The sequence below is a fragment of the Anser brachyrhynchus genome (assembly GCF_964034855.1).
Source record: "Anser brachyrhynchus genome assembly, chromosome: 1".
Lineage (NCBI taxonomy): Eukaryota > Metazoa > Chordata > Aves > Anseriformes > Anatidae > Anser > Anser brachyrhynchus.
Window position 1 is genome coordinate 79,847,862 of NC_137694.1, and position 18,375 is coordinate 79,866,236.

At 39.0% G+C, this 18,375-nt stretch overlaps 1 protein-coding gene across 16 annotated transcripts in view; it reads right to left on the reverse strand.

Annotated features, from left to right (window-relative positions):
* SOX5 (SRY-box transcription factor 5) overlaps positions 1 to 18,375 on the reverse strand; it is a 297,930-nt gene that overhangs the window by 169,372 nt on the left and 110,183 nt on the right. The window lies entirely within an intron of this gene.

Genomic DNA, 18,375 nt, shown 5'->3' on the forward strand with positions numbered 1-18,375 from the left:
AGATGATGACATGATCTGTAGCAGGGTGGAGAGAAGCCAGGAGTTGCTCAATACCCAGCCAGACCACCAGACATTTCCTGCCAACACATGTCATTCCTAGAGGAAGGAGTATTTGGTCGGCATAAATGATCATGAATAAACTTTAGCATTGGCTGATATACCCTCTACTTCTGGCAAGCACCTTCCTTTATATTATGAAAGAGCTGGCAAATACCCTCCCATCCATTATTCACCCTTTTCTTCTGCTATGGTCATAAATATGTTACACCTGTTGGCCTCAGTTCCACCCACCATTTCTACAATCCTCACCTATCGATGCACCATCCCTCTGGCATTTTGTTCTGCACCACAATGAAACTCTGGTTTAAATCAGGAAACACGATTAAGAGCAGATTTCCACTCCTCCTTTAAAAGAATAGACAAGCACATGCAGACACAAAATTCCTGTTTTTATGCACCCTTTTTGGTATGAAGGTCTTACCTATACAAAATAATAAACAATTTTCATAGCAAAGAAAATTAAGCATCATTGTGAAGAAATAGTTGGTATCAGCAGGTTACATAGACATACAGCATCTGCATACACATATGGTTCTCCATCAACAGAATCATGCTTTTAGGGAACTACTTGCAGCTAGGCAAGACACTATGAATCATGAGCAGGCACAACACAGAATCTATTTAAATTTGGAAATCAAAAACCACACAACATACATTTTTCTCTTGCCTTCCAGGAAGCACCATAATTTCTTACTGGTCCAAAAGCATTTTGAACTTTTGGAGAATACAGTAGGAAACACCTCTATAAATGTAAATATTGTTCAAATGTATGACTTAGATGCCACAACAGGAAAACAGTCTGACTGTAAAAATGAAACAACAACAACAAAAAAACAACAACCAACAAACCAAACCAAACCAACAACAAAAATCCACCTTAGGTGTAGTAAGCAAAAATGTGGTGCTAGATAAAATACTAGCTGGAGCTTCGATGACTGGACTGAAAGAAGTACGCTGTTGGTTTCTTTGTTCATACACACAAAATGCTTTTTGGTCTTTGGACACAAATTCAGAGAGCTGAATGAAATATTCAACTTTTGATGAGATATTATGAAGCTACGGTGCTTTGGCCAGCACATCATAGTATGACTCTTACTACACCACTCCATCACAACCACTGTGCAGAAAACAGCTGGGCTACATATGTCCATGGGTGGCTTCCAAACCTACTAAAAGCTCCCTTTGCTGGCAGGGATAGCCAGCCTTCCTGCTCTCAGAGTCTCAAGTCCCACCCCAGCCACATGTTAGTTCCATAGCATTTTATCTCAGAGGACAAAATCAACTTCTCTATCCACAGGTGACCACAGTCACCTGCAGAGCACAATGACATCAGGTTACCATGGTATTCTTGTTGCACATACTTGCATGTTTTCCTGTATGCTTAATAATACCAGAGTTGTTTTCAAGTTGCTGGCTCTCTTTTGCAATATCCATCATGCTGCATTAATGAAGTGTACACTATATGAATGATAAGACATTTTTATTGTGATTTTTTGGCAAAGGGTACTGCTTCTTGTGCTAAAGAAAAATAATTGACATTGCCAGAAGAGGTTCCACAGCACAACAAATACATTATTCAATATTTTAAACCAAAATCAGTAATCTATGAATGCTACTAAAAGCATGATTTTACTCTATCTACAAATATACAAGCAGTTGTTTTTTCCAACTGCTCACTGATGCATACTGCCAGACCTACCGGAAAGTTACCTAAAAACACAAGTACATTTGTTTGGAAGGAAAAAGTTAGAGTACTCTTCAGATACACTATACTACCAGTTGTTGAATTAATTATCCCTTAGGATGTAAGCAAGGAGCCAGCAAACCACAGCACAAGGCAGGAACACATGGCTAAGCAGGGCAGGGGGAGGGCACAGGGACTTTTTAAGATAGGTTTGTGGCCAAAACCAGCATCTCATTCAACTACACCCTCAGGAACAGTCAGGCTATTGTCTGAAATTTTTATAGTTTCCATCACCTGAATGCACTGACGGTTGTATTGTTAACTGTGTACTTTTCAGGCTGTCTCATTTCAACAAATGGTCACCTCACTCATTCACTTTGGGAGCAGTGTCATAGTCTAGATATTACATAAAACACAAAGAAACCAAGTTCGTCATGTAATATCATCCACCAGCCCTTCAGTCTCCCAGCAGCAGAGTCTACATTCATTTTGGAGTTACTTAGGCAACAGTTAAGATTTTCTCAGCTTCCATCCTCCTTATTGGTATAAAGCTTTGTAACAGAGTTTGCTTTCAGAATGTGAAAAATTCAAGTATTTCTAAAAATCAGTCGCTGTAGATTCTTCTGGGGTGACAATGTTTATGTCAATGACCCACCAAGCCCTTCTAGGGCTGCATACCATACCTCTTTCATTAACAGGCTGTTGAGTCAGGGAACAAGCACGCAACCCCACTATCAACTCAGAACAACAAGGAATCCCAGCTCATTCAGTCCCTGCTACTCCCAGCACACTAACTTCTAGAGTACATACCTCATTGCCTTGCATACCTTAGTGTCAACAGACCCTCTCAAGGATACCAAGTGTACCTTCATTACCCCCTCCACAATGATAATCTGTGGTTGCAAGCTGCTATATGATAACAGCCACCTGTGCCATTATTGTCAGTGTGGAATTCATATTTGTGTACCCGTGCGGCTGGGCAGTGGTGTGCTTCACACACACCTCCAAGAACCTGGCCTTCCACACCAAGCCTGGAGCTGCTGCTGATCATCTCAGGTTCAAATGGAGATGTGTCTGCGTTACGGAATACTCATAAAACCAACACAGCTTAATTATTCTGCATAAACACTGAAACAGAGTAGTTTGTAGTCACTGCACTGTTACCCTCTACCAAAATCCTTGTCCTTGCAAAGACAATAGTAGGATATAGCCAGTCCTCACAGCAGAGGATTCATTCAGCCTCTGCTTTCCCAGTCCTGCAGCAGAGCAACTGCGTCCCCCAGAGAAGGGCAATCTGAGGCGCTGCGAATGGTACTGGATACCATGCACAGCACAATGTCTCTTTTGTCAACGAGATTTGTTCGGATTCAGTGCTTTGGATTCCCAAAGGCATTCAGGAGCATAAATCTCATTCTGGAAAGGAATTAGGCTCCTGACTGCCTTTGGAGATCCAGGCCAGTGAGCTGGCCGAAATAGCTGATCGTGAACACGTTCTGCCAACTGCGGCATTTCACTGGCAGAACTTTTGCTTGGAACATCCTTTGCAGCATACACAATCTTTAGAATGATCCCAGCTCCCTGCTACCACCATCTTCTTCACCCCTAATTAAATTAACAGACAAGAAGGAAGCAAGTTATTTAACACTACCAAACTTACAAATAAATAAATAAAAGCCCCCACACACACTTTCCTAACATACAATAAATAAATAAATAAATAAATAAATCAGAGTAACTCACATTGAAACATCTGAACAGCAACATTTTCCTTTTTCATTGATGTTACAATTACACCAGTGGGAATCCTTAGGAAAAGAAGGGCAACAGTAAAATAAAATAAAAATATTCTCCTATGAGTGAAAAATGAGAATTTTGCCTTAATATGTGTCTTTAAACTTTCTAATACTTCTTTAATTCCAGGCATCTCTAAATGAAAGAAGGAATTGATTTTTGCAGGAAAAAAAACTGTGTCAGTTGACAGAAGGAGGCACTATACCAAGCCTGAACTTCACTGAAATTCTGAAACCACAAAGATGTTTTAATATTTCCAGAAACTATTTCAAGAGTAACAACATAAAAACAGAGACATCTGGAATTAAATGCCATTAACTTTCACGTCAGTTTTATTTTTCTGTCTCACTAGACAGAGATACTCCATTGAAATTCATATTCCCCTGAAATATATTTTTGTATTAGAGCTACCAACAGAGTCAGTTTCTAATTAAAGAGCCATAATATATTGTTAGTATTAACAGAGGGCAGTGGTTTTTGTCTGCTAATTTTTTACATCTTCCACACATTCCAAGTGAGCAAGAAAGCTTAAAAAAAAAAAGAAGTGTTCACTGAGATGACTATACACCAACTTTTTATAGGTATTTACAGTTATCATTAAATATGTTCTAGTTTATCCTTTGACAGAAATCTTCTCAACAAATAAAACTCTCAACCCTCCCAACACTAAAACAAAACCCCAAGGTAGCCAAAAGGCATATCATCTAAATAATCATAAAACATAAATTGAGAACTACAGTGTTTGGCTAGAATTTCTAGGAAATCCTTCTGAAGTTCAACCACTCCACTGCAAATACCGAATGAAATTCAACAGCAACAGTGTCACACTGCTGCACAGTTACTATAGCATTTTTTACCTGAAAATCTCAAAGTGACTTTTTAAAAGTGGAAAAAAACACAGCCTGAAGTGCTTGTTATTTCCCCCAAAACGACAAAAGCAAGGGCTATAAGCGATGAAGCTTGGGAGACCATTTTCTAAATAGCCTATCTTTCATTATTTCCTATTATTTCCTACCACCAAAACATATGCAACTTTGGCCCCTAGATTATCAACTGTAAAGGGAGCTGTTGGTATTTAGGGCTTATTACTTCTGGGTCTTTCTTACATGTCACCTTTATTCTGACAAAGAAGAGCCTTATTTGCCAACACAAGAGAGCAATAATAAAAATAAAACTGAAATGAGCAATCTGATCAAAAAGCCACAACTTCTGCGATTGAGGCTTGGTTTGGGGCTATTTTTTTTTGTTTACTATAACTGCTCTCAGCAAACAGCATGCACAGATCAGGCCCTGTTGCCTGGCGTTCCTGAAGGCTTTTGGCTCCTGCTCGCGCTGAGCCTTGCTGCCAGCCCCTGGGGAAGTCTTCTGCTGAGGGGCAAAGAGGCTGGAGAGCAGGGGATGGAGGAGGCCTCACCTCTGAACCTAAGTCATGAAATGTCCTCTTGCAGCTGCACCAACATACATGTTAGTGAACTAATCACTGGTTTCCACCCTCTTCCCCCCGCCTCTTTTTTTCTGTTGTTTTTTTCCCCCCCTTTTTTTTTGACAGCTGTCTTCCTATCTTCCCAACAGGTGCTATTAGGCCCTGAACAATGGCTAAGGCTTTTAAGCTACTGCTGTTGACAAGTGAAAGGGAACAACAAATGGCTTGGTAGTGCTCTTCTCCCTGGGTCACTCAACCAATAGTAATAGTTATTATTTTTATTTATTAGCTCTGAGGCACTGTCCTCCGTTGTACCTCCCCCAGCCTCCCCTTTCTGTGACAGCAAGGAGCTTTTTAACTTTTAATAAAAATGGGCGAGCGTTTAGCTCCTGAGCTAGCTCTTTCCATAAAGTGCACAGCTAATGAATGTTGTCCATTTAGACCTGGATAATTTATGATGTCAGTGGAGTGGAGGTGGGGAGGGGTGAATCGAGATATAACCATTAGTTAAACGGCAAGAAGTGACAGCGAGAGTAAGGGGATGCGCACGTTGGACTCAGGAAGAGCTCACCCCACACCCCAAGTATTTGTTTTTGTAGGATAACTACAAGGCTAGGCAATAAATAAGACATTCCCTCTTTTCAGGTTAACATAATTTTTCTTTATCGTTCTTAGCATTTCACCAACCGTATTATAATTCTCTTCAGGGAACAATGGCATATGGAAGAAAAGTTAATTTTCTCTTAAACGAAAGTGACCCATTTAAACACCGCACTTGGACCTTTGATTACTAGGAGAAAAAAAAGTGCCAAAATGTCTTCTCATCCTAATAATGAATACACATATACTTACTAGCTGACATGACTCATTAGTAAACTTTCTGTAACAGATAAGCTTTGTGAAATGCAAACCTTGAACTACCTATGTACAAGAAAAACAGGAAATATGAAGGCAAATCAGGCAACTCCATGTCCAAACACAATCAGTAAAAGAGCAAGTAAGGCACCTGAAGCACAAATATGCTTGAAAATTGAAAATACAATGCTAAAAAACAACAAAATATTGACATACGGAGCTGATAGGTTTAGAGTCACATGTTATTGATCAAACCGAGGTAAAAGCATATGCAACTTCTGATCATCTGGACCTATTTTTTTAAATTATAAATTGACATAATTCTGCAGTGAAAAGGCTATAGTCATCAGATTGGCTGTGTACTTCCTAGAGTAAATGCGGACTATTATAATTTGAACCTAATGATAATACTGAAAGAACCATAAAATATTCATCTGGCATTTTAATAAAACCATTGAAAGGATTTAAAAAATTGAAAATAGAAAACTGAAAAGGATATCCCCCCAAAACAACAAAGAAAACATACAGTAGGCTCAGATTTCTGTTCTCTTTAAAAATATGACAGACTGTTTTATCCCTGGAAGTGAGAATTAAAGCACATACGCCTGATGCTAAACAACTACACATCCTGAACTCCTCTTGCACAACATATGTGAAAACAAAATCTCCATCATCGATTGCCAGATGCCAGAAAGATAAGAACAATAATAATAATTAAAAAATAAAATTAAAATGTGTACGCTGTAAACTAGAGCTTCTGAAGTGCAGGTAGTTTCATAGTAAATCAGAGTGCTCGTTGTGATGTAAATGATACTTGCATGGAATCATTATGCCAAATTAAGTAGAAATTATTAAAGCTAATGTCATCTTTGGACTTGCTTAAAATAATCTTCCAAGATTTGCACACAGGCTTCTCCACCAAAGTACAGCATTCCATCTGCCTCGACAACTTGTTCTGTTTGTTCTCACTTGTCTCCATTCATGGATTTTTTGGACTCTGTTATTTTCACCGTAAATAGGGAGAGGAAATACATTGGATTTCCTTTTGATCTAGCATTTTTCTTTCTGAGTTAGGGAATAACATCAAGATACATGGGTGATTCAACCATGTAACGGTTCTGACAGGTTATCCCCAAATAAGTGAACAGAAATCAGAGAAACTCTATTATGCATAGCTCTCTAACATAATAGCTCTAGACAAGGGGAAAAGAAAGTCAGAAAGAGAGAAAAGTCAAAGAGGAACAAAAAAGAAGAGACAAAGAAGATACAGAGAACAAGGAAAGAACAAGACTAAGAAAATGGACTCCCTTGTCAAAAACCAAAATGCACTTATATTACACAATGCACTGAAGGAGCAGGAGAGTCAGTGCAACGCTACGGCCACTCACTAAGACTACTGGAAATGGTCACAAACTCTGCCTTCCCCCACTGCCCAGCCATCCAAGAGTTAACTGCAGCAGCCTAGGCAAACATGAGACTGAAGAGGCAAAGAGCAGTAACATGAGCTTCTGCTGTCAGTAAAGACAATAAGATTTAGATTCAAGCATAAACTATGCCTTCAGATGATTGCCACCATTCTAAAGGGAAAAAAACCTTAATTCTTTTTTGATCAGGGAGGAATCTTATGCATACCCTGCAGCTGAACTTTTTCAGACTATTTCAGAAAATTTAAGAGTACCTCCATCTACCTCAGGATGCTACAACGTCCTCTGTCTAGTTCCACAAGAAAGATATCTACATTCAGCACATTTTCATGAATCGCCAAGGACCAGTAAGGTGGATACAGGGCAGGAACAGAAAATACCTTCCCAAGAATTAAGGCCTTTCACTGTGCAGCTCTTTACACAGTGATAACAATCAAGAGGCACTACATTAATCCTAGCACAAAGAATACGGACCCCAGAAATATAGACAATGTCAGCATTTCCACTGGTGAAGGGAAGTTACTTTAAAACAAGAAATAGCCCTTTCATCTCCGTGCTGCAAACTGCATCTTCCACCTATAGTTAGCCTTTTCTCACTTTGTCCTTGTTGCCCTTGGAACTAATTTGTTCCATCAGATAACTAGAGGTGTAGGTACACTCATCCTTACATATTTCTCAAACTGTTTGAGACCTGCCCCTAGGTCATCCCCTTGGGATGCCTGAAACAAGGTCTTTCTCATAAACAAAACCATTTTCTTCTGCAATTCCAGAGCATTCACCTGTATCGTTCCACAAGATCATTGAAGAGGAGCCTTAAAGTGAACTGAAGCAGGATGAAGAAGTTGTTCTGAAGAAGAAAGAACCATTTTGAAGGGACTACCTTTCCTGCCACATTGGCAGTTCAGGATCACATTCACTCTTTGCTTCTGAGGTGTGAGGATGACAGACATCAGATTTCTGCTCTAAATAAGTGAAAGCTGCACTTTGTTTTAACATACAGAAATCTGGTACCACTGGTGTTCATATCTGTATTCTCTTGTCTTTCTGCTTTCCATAGCTAGGAAGGAATCAAAGCGTACTCTGAGAAGCTCTGACTGGTACAGAAGGCAGCAAATCACCCAGGCTAACAACACGGGTCTTTATGAAGCTACATTTCAAACTTCTTCATTTTCTCTCCCAAGACTCTGGTCTCTTATTCAAAATCCTCAGAAAGATCATACCTACCTATCCAAGAACAAACAAACAAAAAAACAACTTCCCTCTGACTATGATCTCAAGCATTAATTAGGCTATAACTGAATAAGGGGCCAGGACACAGAAACCATAATGCATGGTGTGAGAATTAGTAAGACAAATCTTTATGAGGAGCTGGACTTATACTTAGGAATGTGATCTTGCAAGCCCTAAAACCAATTCTCCTGACAATAAAAGTGTGTGCTTTTTGGGAGTGATAGCTCCTTCAAATAAAGACTGAATCTGTAAATGAAGAGCATATTGGACCAAAAAACAGATCCAGGCAGCTTGTCTGCTGGGATTCCTGAGTCTACCTTCTCGTTTCTTTTATCTTTGTGGGGTAACTTGGAACTTTGATTCAAACAAACTCCAAGTCCCTAAGAAATTCAGCTAAATTTTAATGCTTGCAATGAAATAACTTCAGAGAGCTGGTGTTCTGTGTGGAAAAAAAAAAAAAGAATCTAAGTACACTAGCAACTGTACCTCAATTTTACCATTCACCCGTCTGAAATATGTTAATGAACTGTCTGAATGAGAGCATTATCAAACTGTTATACAGAATCATACCTTTTGTGATTTAATGTTGTGGCTAACGTTGACCTCTTACGTGCAGTACCTACCTCACTTGCCGACACAGTGCTCAACAATATGCAGTTTACAAACAAATTTATTTCATATCTAGCAAGAGATGCTTCGAAAGAGAACCACACACAATTCTGCTTTTCTTTTTCAACCTTGAGATAAAAATGAACTATTTTCTCTTAAAACCTATCTCTCTCTGAAAGGGATGGCGAAGTCTTTGCACAAACATATATTAAACATTTCTGTGGCTTGCAGGTATGAAAGAGAGTCATACCAAATATATGTGAATATGCGGAGAGTCAGTATCAAAAGTGTGGTGGGGAAACAGAGGGATGTGGGGCTCCTGTGGAGTGAGGCAAATGACAAGGGCAAATTCCCAGATTGCTTGAGAACAGGGGGTCTGGGAAGGTGGGGTGTGGAGGAATTGCAGAATGGTGTAACAGGGAATTTAATAGATCAGAAAGGGCTGAATAGGATAACAGGCCCATTGTTCAGAAAGTTCTCTTTTGTGACCAGGCTTTAAGAGAATGCCAGAGCAACAAATGACTTAATCCTGGGGGGATGCTATGGTGTAAATGAAAGCCGTCTATACCTTGAAAGCTGATAGAATAAATTTCTGTATCGCATAACCACACTGACAACTGCAGCTTTCAGCAAAGTCTTAAGAGTTGCAATTGGCAAAAACCACACAATCATGCCCTCCCATCTCCCCCCTTCCCTCTTCAACAGCATTTTCCAATGTACTCGGGGCTGGTGGTGGTGGAATAAGCCACATGAATGACAAATAGACATGGTCAAATGCCACGTAAAATACAATGGTTACAGGGAAGAACAGAAAAGAAAGGAAGAATTATTCTGTGCTGGCTTTCTTTCTCGCCTATGTTCTAACCACTAAACTAAACTTGGAGCCTCCCAGTTCTGTGAACACAACCATTAAGCACTACACCACCGATTTACGCAGCTTCCTGCTCCTTTGCTAAAGAAATGAAAGTGCCTTAATAGACCCTTGGTATAAAATGGAGGCTAACTTTCCAAGTCCCTCACAGAGCATCATACGTCTTTGGGAAACTTTCCTATTTGCTCATGTATTTCTTGAGCCCTGCTATAGCAGATGATGGAACCAGAGGGTCCCATCTAATTCCCATTACATCAAAGAGAGTATCTTTCCAGTTATTTCAACACAACCTGAATCAGGACTACAGAAAGGCAGTCTAACTAAAAAAGGTCACATTATAGGACATAATATAGAACATGTTATGCCTATCCTTGCAAGGATGAGAGGGTCAGTAGTGGAAAATGTAACAGTGACAAAAATGCAACTACCAGCTTTTGCTTTATATATAACAGAAGAACCAGGATTTTACTTATCATATGGCCAGGGGATTAAGGAAAATTTAAAATGACTGTTTTTCACAGAAAGGTGTAAATAACTATTTCTCAATCAACTAGAATATTTCTTCATGGAAACAATAAATTCTTATTTGAAAAAAAAAAACACAACACCACTTGATCTCATTATAGCTCATGCAGATAAGTGAAATGGAGAAATGTAATGCAACAATCCCAAAATCAAACCTTTTCCAGATCTTTCTGAAATTTCACCTCTAAATGTTCAAATTCCTACTATAGCTAGATGGGACCTATTAATGGCTTCTAAATTTGGCAACACGAATTCTTCAGTTCTCAGAGAATCTTGTGAATGAATTTCAATTCTAAAAATTTGAACAAAAAAAATTTTGCTTTCCAAGACTTCAGAGTTGAAGAGGTGTAGCTCAGCTGTGATTTGTGGTTTACTAGGTAGGCAGTGTGTTATACTTTTTTCCCCTCTTCCCTCTCCCATTTACCTTTCACTAGAGAAAAAAAAAAGGAGCACTGTAGGTGTGCATTGCTAGAGAGCTCTGCACAAAAGCTAGGCTTCTGCAAAGCCTTGATCTGAGCTTAATTGAAACACTTGTTTCCATATATATATTTCAGATACTTTTTGTAAGTTTAAAACATGTAAAAGCAGGTATTACCACTTTGAACACATCTAACTTGGAGAAAAGAACACATCTAACTTGGAGAAAATAAAGGAATAAAAAGTTTCCTCCATCCTATTTAAATCACATTTGGGTAGTTCACTGTGGGGCTACTACAGAGTCCTTTTAGCCCACTAGTCTCTTAGCTATATTAAATTAATGAGGCATCTCAAGTATTCATTCTTCTACACCCTCTGTAGACTCTCTAGTCAGACACCTACAATTCACCAAATTGGAAACATTGACCTAAGGGAGACATCAGTGCATTATCCTTGCATACAATATTGCACTGTAATGTAAAACATAGATAATATTTGGGGGATTAAGAAGATGAGGTGCATGTTGAGTGGGTTTTGCAATGTCAACAGGGACAGGCTTCAATGGACTCAGTGCATTGGATGCCTGACCACTAAGCCATTCCAGTTTCACCACCAAAACACAATGCAGCATCTTTCATATAAACACCCAAAACACCCACATTCCAGGGTCCCCTACCACAACATGTTCCTGCTACCCCACAGAATACTTCAATTAAAGCTGAGCTACATTAACTATGATTATAAAAAGTATATATATATTTCTATAATGCCACTTTTCCTCCATAGTTACAACTCTTCGCTCACAAAGCTGTGTTTATAATGAGATGGTGTGGTGTATTTTCCATTAAAAGCCTCGGCAGGAGTTTGTGCAGTTTTTCTCATGTATCGCAAGTTCAATACTCTTTCTGCATTTGCTTCACAATAACCAGTCCATTTCCAAGTGATTAATTTTCTATTCTAAAACAATGCATTCCTTTCCCCTCTCATTTTGCAGTGTTTTTTTTTTTCCTTTCTTTTCTTACCAAAAGAAAAAAATTCTTTTTCAATGACATCATGGTATAAAATTTTCAAAGCAGGTTTTAGCGGGAGATATGCAGATTACTTTGAAAAGTTACCCTCATAAATAACAACAAAGTACTGAATTATCAAGGCTGTAACTCAGTCAAGAGGTGCTGTAACCATTTATATTATATGACCTCAGCAGAACCTCTTGATTGAATTGCAGCCTTTCATTAAATCGGGCACTCTGTATTATTTTCTCTGAACTAGAGTAAATCAGAATGGCAAAGAGATTAGCCCCCAAGCCCATCTCTTTGTGATCTAGAGGCATATAATTTTTAACCATTACCTCGATGTTATTTCATAACTTTAAAAGATTGTGCATAATCAACAATTCCTTTCCCTCTGAGGTGATGTAGTTTGATGACATGACAAAAATAATACTGTGTAACCTAGATGCATTAAAAAACTATAGTGCTTACAAAGGAACAAGATCCCACTGCTGAAAGCTGAGAAAACTGGGGGGAAAAGGGAAAAGAGAAGCTGTAGATTCATAGCACTGCAGATTGATTCACAAAAAGCTGGAAACCAGGAGGGACCATTAGCTCATCTAGGCTCATCTTCTATATATATTACTGAATATTCATTATTTCATCAACCAAAATCAAACCTTCTTCTGATTTATTTCTAACTACCATTTTACTAGAAGAGAAACAGCTGGTCTCTGAGTCAGGACATTCCATAAATATCTCCCTGCCTCCATGGGGAAGCTGTGTGCGTGGAGGGGACAGGGGTACTCGCAGCGCTCCCCCTGCTCATCTCCAGCTGGCTCACACAACACTGCCTCCATGGCACAAGAAGCAACCTCCACACCAGCCTCACTCACGCAAGCCGTGGCGGCAGCATCGGTGGTTTTGTACTTTTTTATGGTGCGGGTCCAGGTAGAAGTCCCCGTGCTTGGCTGCGTGGCCACTGCAGCAGGCTGACAGGGACCCCTTCATCTGCACAGGCTTCCCAGAGGCATGCAGGGGTGAGTGCTGTGGAGGGGAGCAGGAGAGTGTCATGCTGGATGCATGGTTTGTGCTTCACGCTATTTAAGACGGTCCCGCTTTCTCCGCAGCTTGCATCGTACGCTGGAGGAACATGGTGCTTCCCTTATCTAGCTGCAGCTTTTCGCAGCACACTTTGGTTTCCCTTATTGCTTGGACTTTGCCTCCTTTTCACAGCCCCTACATTTAACTCGGTAAGAGAAAAGCTACAGTAAGTCCCTTTTCCTATTTTCTTATATTTGTGTAGCTGTTAGACATTTTGCAAAGGAGGGGAGTACCAGCCAGCCTTTTGCAACAAAAGGGCTACTGTCACTGCGCCAGTCCCAGACATGGTGGAAACCAGCCCACAGGAAAAGGCCTGGCTCCAGCGCTAGGCCCCGGCCGAGCACAGTCACTGCATTCACTCAAATTGGCAACAGGTCTCAGTGTTCCTGGCTTTGAGCTGTGAACAAGGGTCGGGATTGAATAACCAATTATACAACCGCTGACTGAGTTTATCCAAGGTTTGCAAACTGCTATAATAGCCCAGTATTCACTGGCTGTTTTATCCTTTTCCAGATATAGTGTCATATCTCCCCTTGTGCTCCATTTACATGTCACTTTATTACATACATCCATTAAAAAGGTTAATACAATGTCACAGTCAATGCCTAAATGTTGCCATTCAGTATCTTCGCCCTGCTCCCCAGAACATTTCATACAGGCTCCTTTCTGCCCCCCTCCCTGTCCCTCTGGCACACACATGCACACACATACACACGCGCTTCCCTGCTGCAAGTGAAATCCACTCGCCACTAAGAACACCCAGCAGCACGCACACAAAACAGCAGCCAAGGGCCAAAGGAATAAAAGCGGTGCGATCCCTTAAGTTGCCCGTCACAGAGAACGTATTGTTCTGTTAGTGAGGGGGATAACCTCTAAAACTGTGAAAGTACAGATAATTTCTTAAAATCATAGACGCTGCTGAGACCCCCTGAATCACCTGTCTCTCTTAAATGATCGTGGAAGTTTACTCGCTAAAAAAGTCTTTCGAATACCTTCTCTTACTTTTGAATAAATGTTAAGCATACCAAAAATGGTTCATTTCTGACTTTTAATGCTTCCCAACTTGACCCCACCTATAACCCAGACGCGTAGGAGGTTGGAAAAGACTGAAAAAAAAATAGAACCAAAATCCCCTGCATCTTCCTGTGAATGACTGATGAAGATCTTGCTTAAAGCTTCTTTTGTAAAAGACTATTTTCTCAGATCAAATTGATCATCTCTGTATACAAGTCTGTTTCTGAAAACAGCAAGAAAAGAAAATTACTTGAAATTTTCTGTGGGTTCACTTTTTGAGATAAAGGGATTCCTGTTACTTTTTTCATTTCTGTTCCCTACCGCCCTATTAACACGAAGCAGTATGAGAAACCAAAGACAAACTTTTACCTTTTGATTTTATACTATACAGCATAGGAAAGCTGTTTGGTTCAGAGTGAAGGCATTGTATCAGTGGTCAGACTGCACCTCCAGGCACAGAGTCTTCTGAAGGGCTGTAAAATAGCAGCATGAATGACTGCTGGTTACCTACACAATGATATCACCCAGAGAAATGTACAACTTCTTAAGCTGAGCAGTATGGCAGGGGATCTCTGATGGTACCACAGTGAAGCTACATTTATTTTACGAATTACAATTTGATCCCTGATCACAAAAGTTGATTTTCATTTGACAATATGGCCTTTTTTTTTTTTTTTTTTTAACAGTTAGGGTAGTTCAGATAAAATACTTTGACCTTGACACATAAAAACTTGAGGATATTTTTTATTCTCCTTCACTTTCCTGAAACTTGAGACTTCATCTTTTTGGTCCTGACCAATAGACCAAAACACAACAAAAAAAAAGTCTATTTTTCTGGCACATCTGACCATGTAAGTCAAGGGACACAGGGGAGACGTTTTAAAAAAGATTATAAATAAATATGTAGATTCCACAAAAGTAGAGTATCACAGTCAAGAAAGAGTGTACAAGGACATGAATATCATCTAAACATCACCTCATCATCATCATGTGAAATCTGACTGCAGTAATGGAACGTGGAAGATTGTTCCCCAATGTGTCCCACTTCAAAAGAACATGAATGATCCTATTCACCTACATAATACACTAGTCATAGAGGGAACAGACCCATTCAGTCAAAAGGAAGTCATTCATCTGGGTGAGACTTTCAAAATGTTTTGGTTTGCTTTTTTTAAAAAAAAATCGCAGAGGTTTTAGATAACGTATATTTCTCTTCTGACTAAGGGCTAAGACTCCTAACACCTGACACTTATACAGAACATCAAACCTGATGGCACCAAACTATGATGCATGGAGCTTAAATGATCTTATTTCCTTATTCCTCAGTATGGGAAAAGTTAGGAATACGTGAAGCACTGAGATGCACCACTAGGTGAGAATGGTATGGGACTGCAAGACAAAAATTGTAGAGCACAGAGGAATATTTAGTATCCTCTTTCTGTGAACCTAACCACAGGCCTGCCATAGTAAATGGAGAGACAGCCCAACTTCACATCATTTCTTTGACTCTCAATAAAAGATGAAAATCTTGAAGAAGGCTCTATTACTCAATTTAGGATTTTCAACAAGAAATTTATAGCCAAAAAAACTATTTCCAATGAATCACTATCTAAAAGTCTGTATGTAAAGTTGTTTTATTCTTTTTTTTTAATGTCATGCCTTTTGAAACATGCACAATGCAACTGCCCACTTTTGCATCATAAAAGATCTGTAGGCACCACATTGTTCAGCTATCAGTAATAGACTCTTGATTGAGTTGGACTCTGAATGACACAGAGTAGCAGCAAATGATAAAAAAAAGAGACTGGAGAAAAACCCTCCCATCAATTTACTCCTAAACCAATTATCTGCAAGCTATGTACACCACGAAATTCTATTAGAAGCAAATTATAGTAGCACTGTTTATAAAAGCTATGGTAAATTGTTATCCAAAAATGTGAATTACTTCTGAACAGAAGAGAGGAATACTAGAATTCTTTTGGCAAGTGGAGAGGCTGGTGTTTTTCCTTCTGTTTCCTTCTCTTGCCTAATTGTTCTAAAGAAAAAAAAAAAGGGGCTAAATTTTGTTACTACAGTTTCTTTCAACTTCATAACCTGACTTTTGTACTAATCTAACTATGCCTGATGCAGGGAGCTTCAGAATTACTTAAGGAAGAATGACTCAGTTGAGTCACTTTGGAAAAGGACGATCTCTGGACCCTGACTTCTTTTTCCTGCTCATTCAAGCACAAAAAGGAGAAAATGGGTCTTGAATTTCTATGAACAAAAACAAAACAACAAAACAGGACATGACACACCTTGGCAGGTTTACAGGAGTTCACACAGAGAGGGATGCAAAACTGCATCATATTTGAACAAAGACTTGCAATAAAGAAAGGACTAGCTTGAAAATGTTGTTATAATTTTTTTTTTTTTCCTGTCAGGAAGTTTTGTAAGGGAAAATTCCCACTTATCATTCTGTTTTATTCAAAAATTAGTATCTTGCAAGTATCTGCAGCTCTTGTCACCACACAAGGCACTTCCAGATGTACTGTTCTCTGGGACATACTACTTCATGAGAAATCCTTGCCTCAAGCATTACTTAGCAACGCTAGGGTCTCACACATCAAAAGATGATAGTCTATGGCTCTACAAAGTATCCTGTGCTTCTATCCAAAGCAGCCTTTGCTTCTGGTTTTGGAGGAAACTGATACTTCCTGAAAGATGGTGAGCCTCTCAAATAAAACCATCCTATTACTGATTTATGGAGCGGTGTTTCCATTCCAGTGTTAGATGGCTTCTTGCAAACACTTCTGTTAAGTGTAACTGCAGAGAAAGTGTAACTTAGTACAATACTTACTAATACTTTTGTCTCAAACCTAAAAGAGACCCCTTGAACAATGAATACAAACTATTCAGATTTCAGGAATTTGAACACTAATCTACAAATGTTACTAGTCCAGTCTGTCCCACAGCCCAGAGACCCTGAAACAATGGGAAACACTGTACTGAATAATCACAGTACTTTGTTATGACATTATTATTTTTATTATCATTTATTAGTTTTACTTCCTTCTAAGTTTAGACCAGTCAGTTTCCAACCTCCTCATCACTTTTCCTTCCAAAACGTATTTATTGTGATCACACTAATACTTTTCAATAATAAAAAAGTGAGATATTAGTAATATCTAACTATTCAATCCTTGACAGGAAAAAAAAAAAAAAAGAATAAAGAAGAGTTTGATTTTCTGACTCCTTGAAATGGATTCTTATGGGAACTAAATAAATTGTAATATTAGAAAAAATTGTATCTTATGGAAATCATTTTTATGATCACTCTGGAGTTCTCCTACTTATAATTTGTGCTTTTTGGTATTCATGCTACTTCCCTGCCCTCTTCAAAAGAGAACTACAAAGAAGCAAATGTTAGGAATTTTTTTCCCCATCAATTCTGATAGCTAGATGCCCTAATGCATGACAGCACACTTTTATTTCTATTACAGTTCACTTCTTAGCCTAGTGTTTGCAAAAAGTAGCCAGCTTTAAGGCAGGTTCAATAATTCTAGCCTGCTAATTGGTCATTCCAGGATCATATTATTATTATATTCCAGAATCAGAACGCTACCGCTTTCATCAATCTTTGTTTAAAAGAACCAAAGATATGAATTTCCACCTCTTCAATTTTGAGACTACAGCAACGTGCTGAATTGCCAGTGGTGGTAGATAGATTCTATTTCAAACACATATTTATCTGTGTTAGCTGTGAATGATAGGGCTGTACCACAGTAAATATTCACTTGTTTCATGTTCCTAATCTTCTGTTGAATATTCCTTCATAACTTGACTGTAAAGGGCTGGCTTTGTTTGAATTTCACTTGCAGTGTCACGGAGATTTAAGAACATCCTCAAATACACTGAATACAAGAAAATCTTCGAAAAACTTTTTTTTTTTCTTTTCTCTGAACATGCAATAGGTATAATGAAACAGCCAGGAACAGTGAAACTTAGAGAAATATAACTTAAAACCTATCAGATTACTAACATTTTACCCCCCCCTTGGTCATATTCAAGTTTCATTTCATTTTCAAATTATTTTCTCTTTACCAGAAACATAAACATACGTTTCTTTGATTTTTCCAACCCTGACTTAGAAACTGTTTTAACCTCACTGTGTTCAAGTGTTAACTGACTAATAGCTCTGCAGCTGTGGAAGAAAACATCTCTCATCTCCCCCATGGTCCAGCACCTTCCATTTATGGCTAGAATGATTTCATTATTTTTTACCACTGCTGGCTGCCATATTTTTCCCCGAGCTCTCTCCCCAGCCCACTGCTAGGTGCTCTAAACCTTCGGAAGGATTTGGGAAACTGTCTCTCCGAGCGCCACTGAGCAAGAGCCAA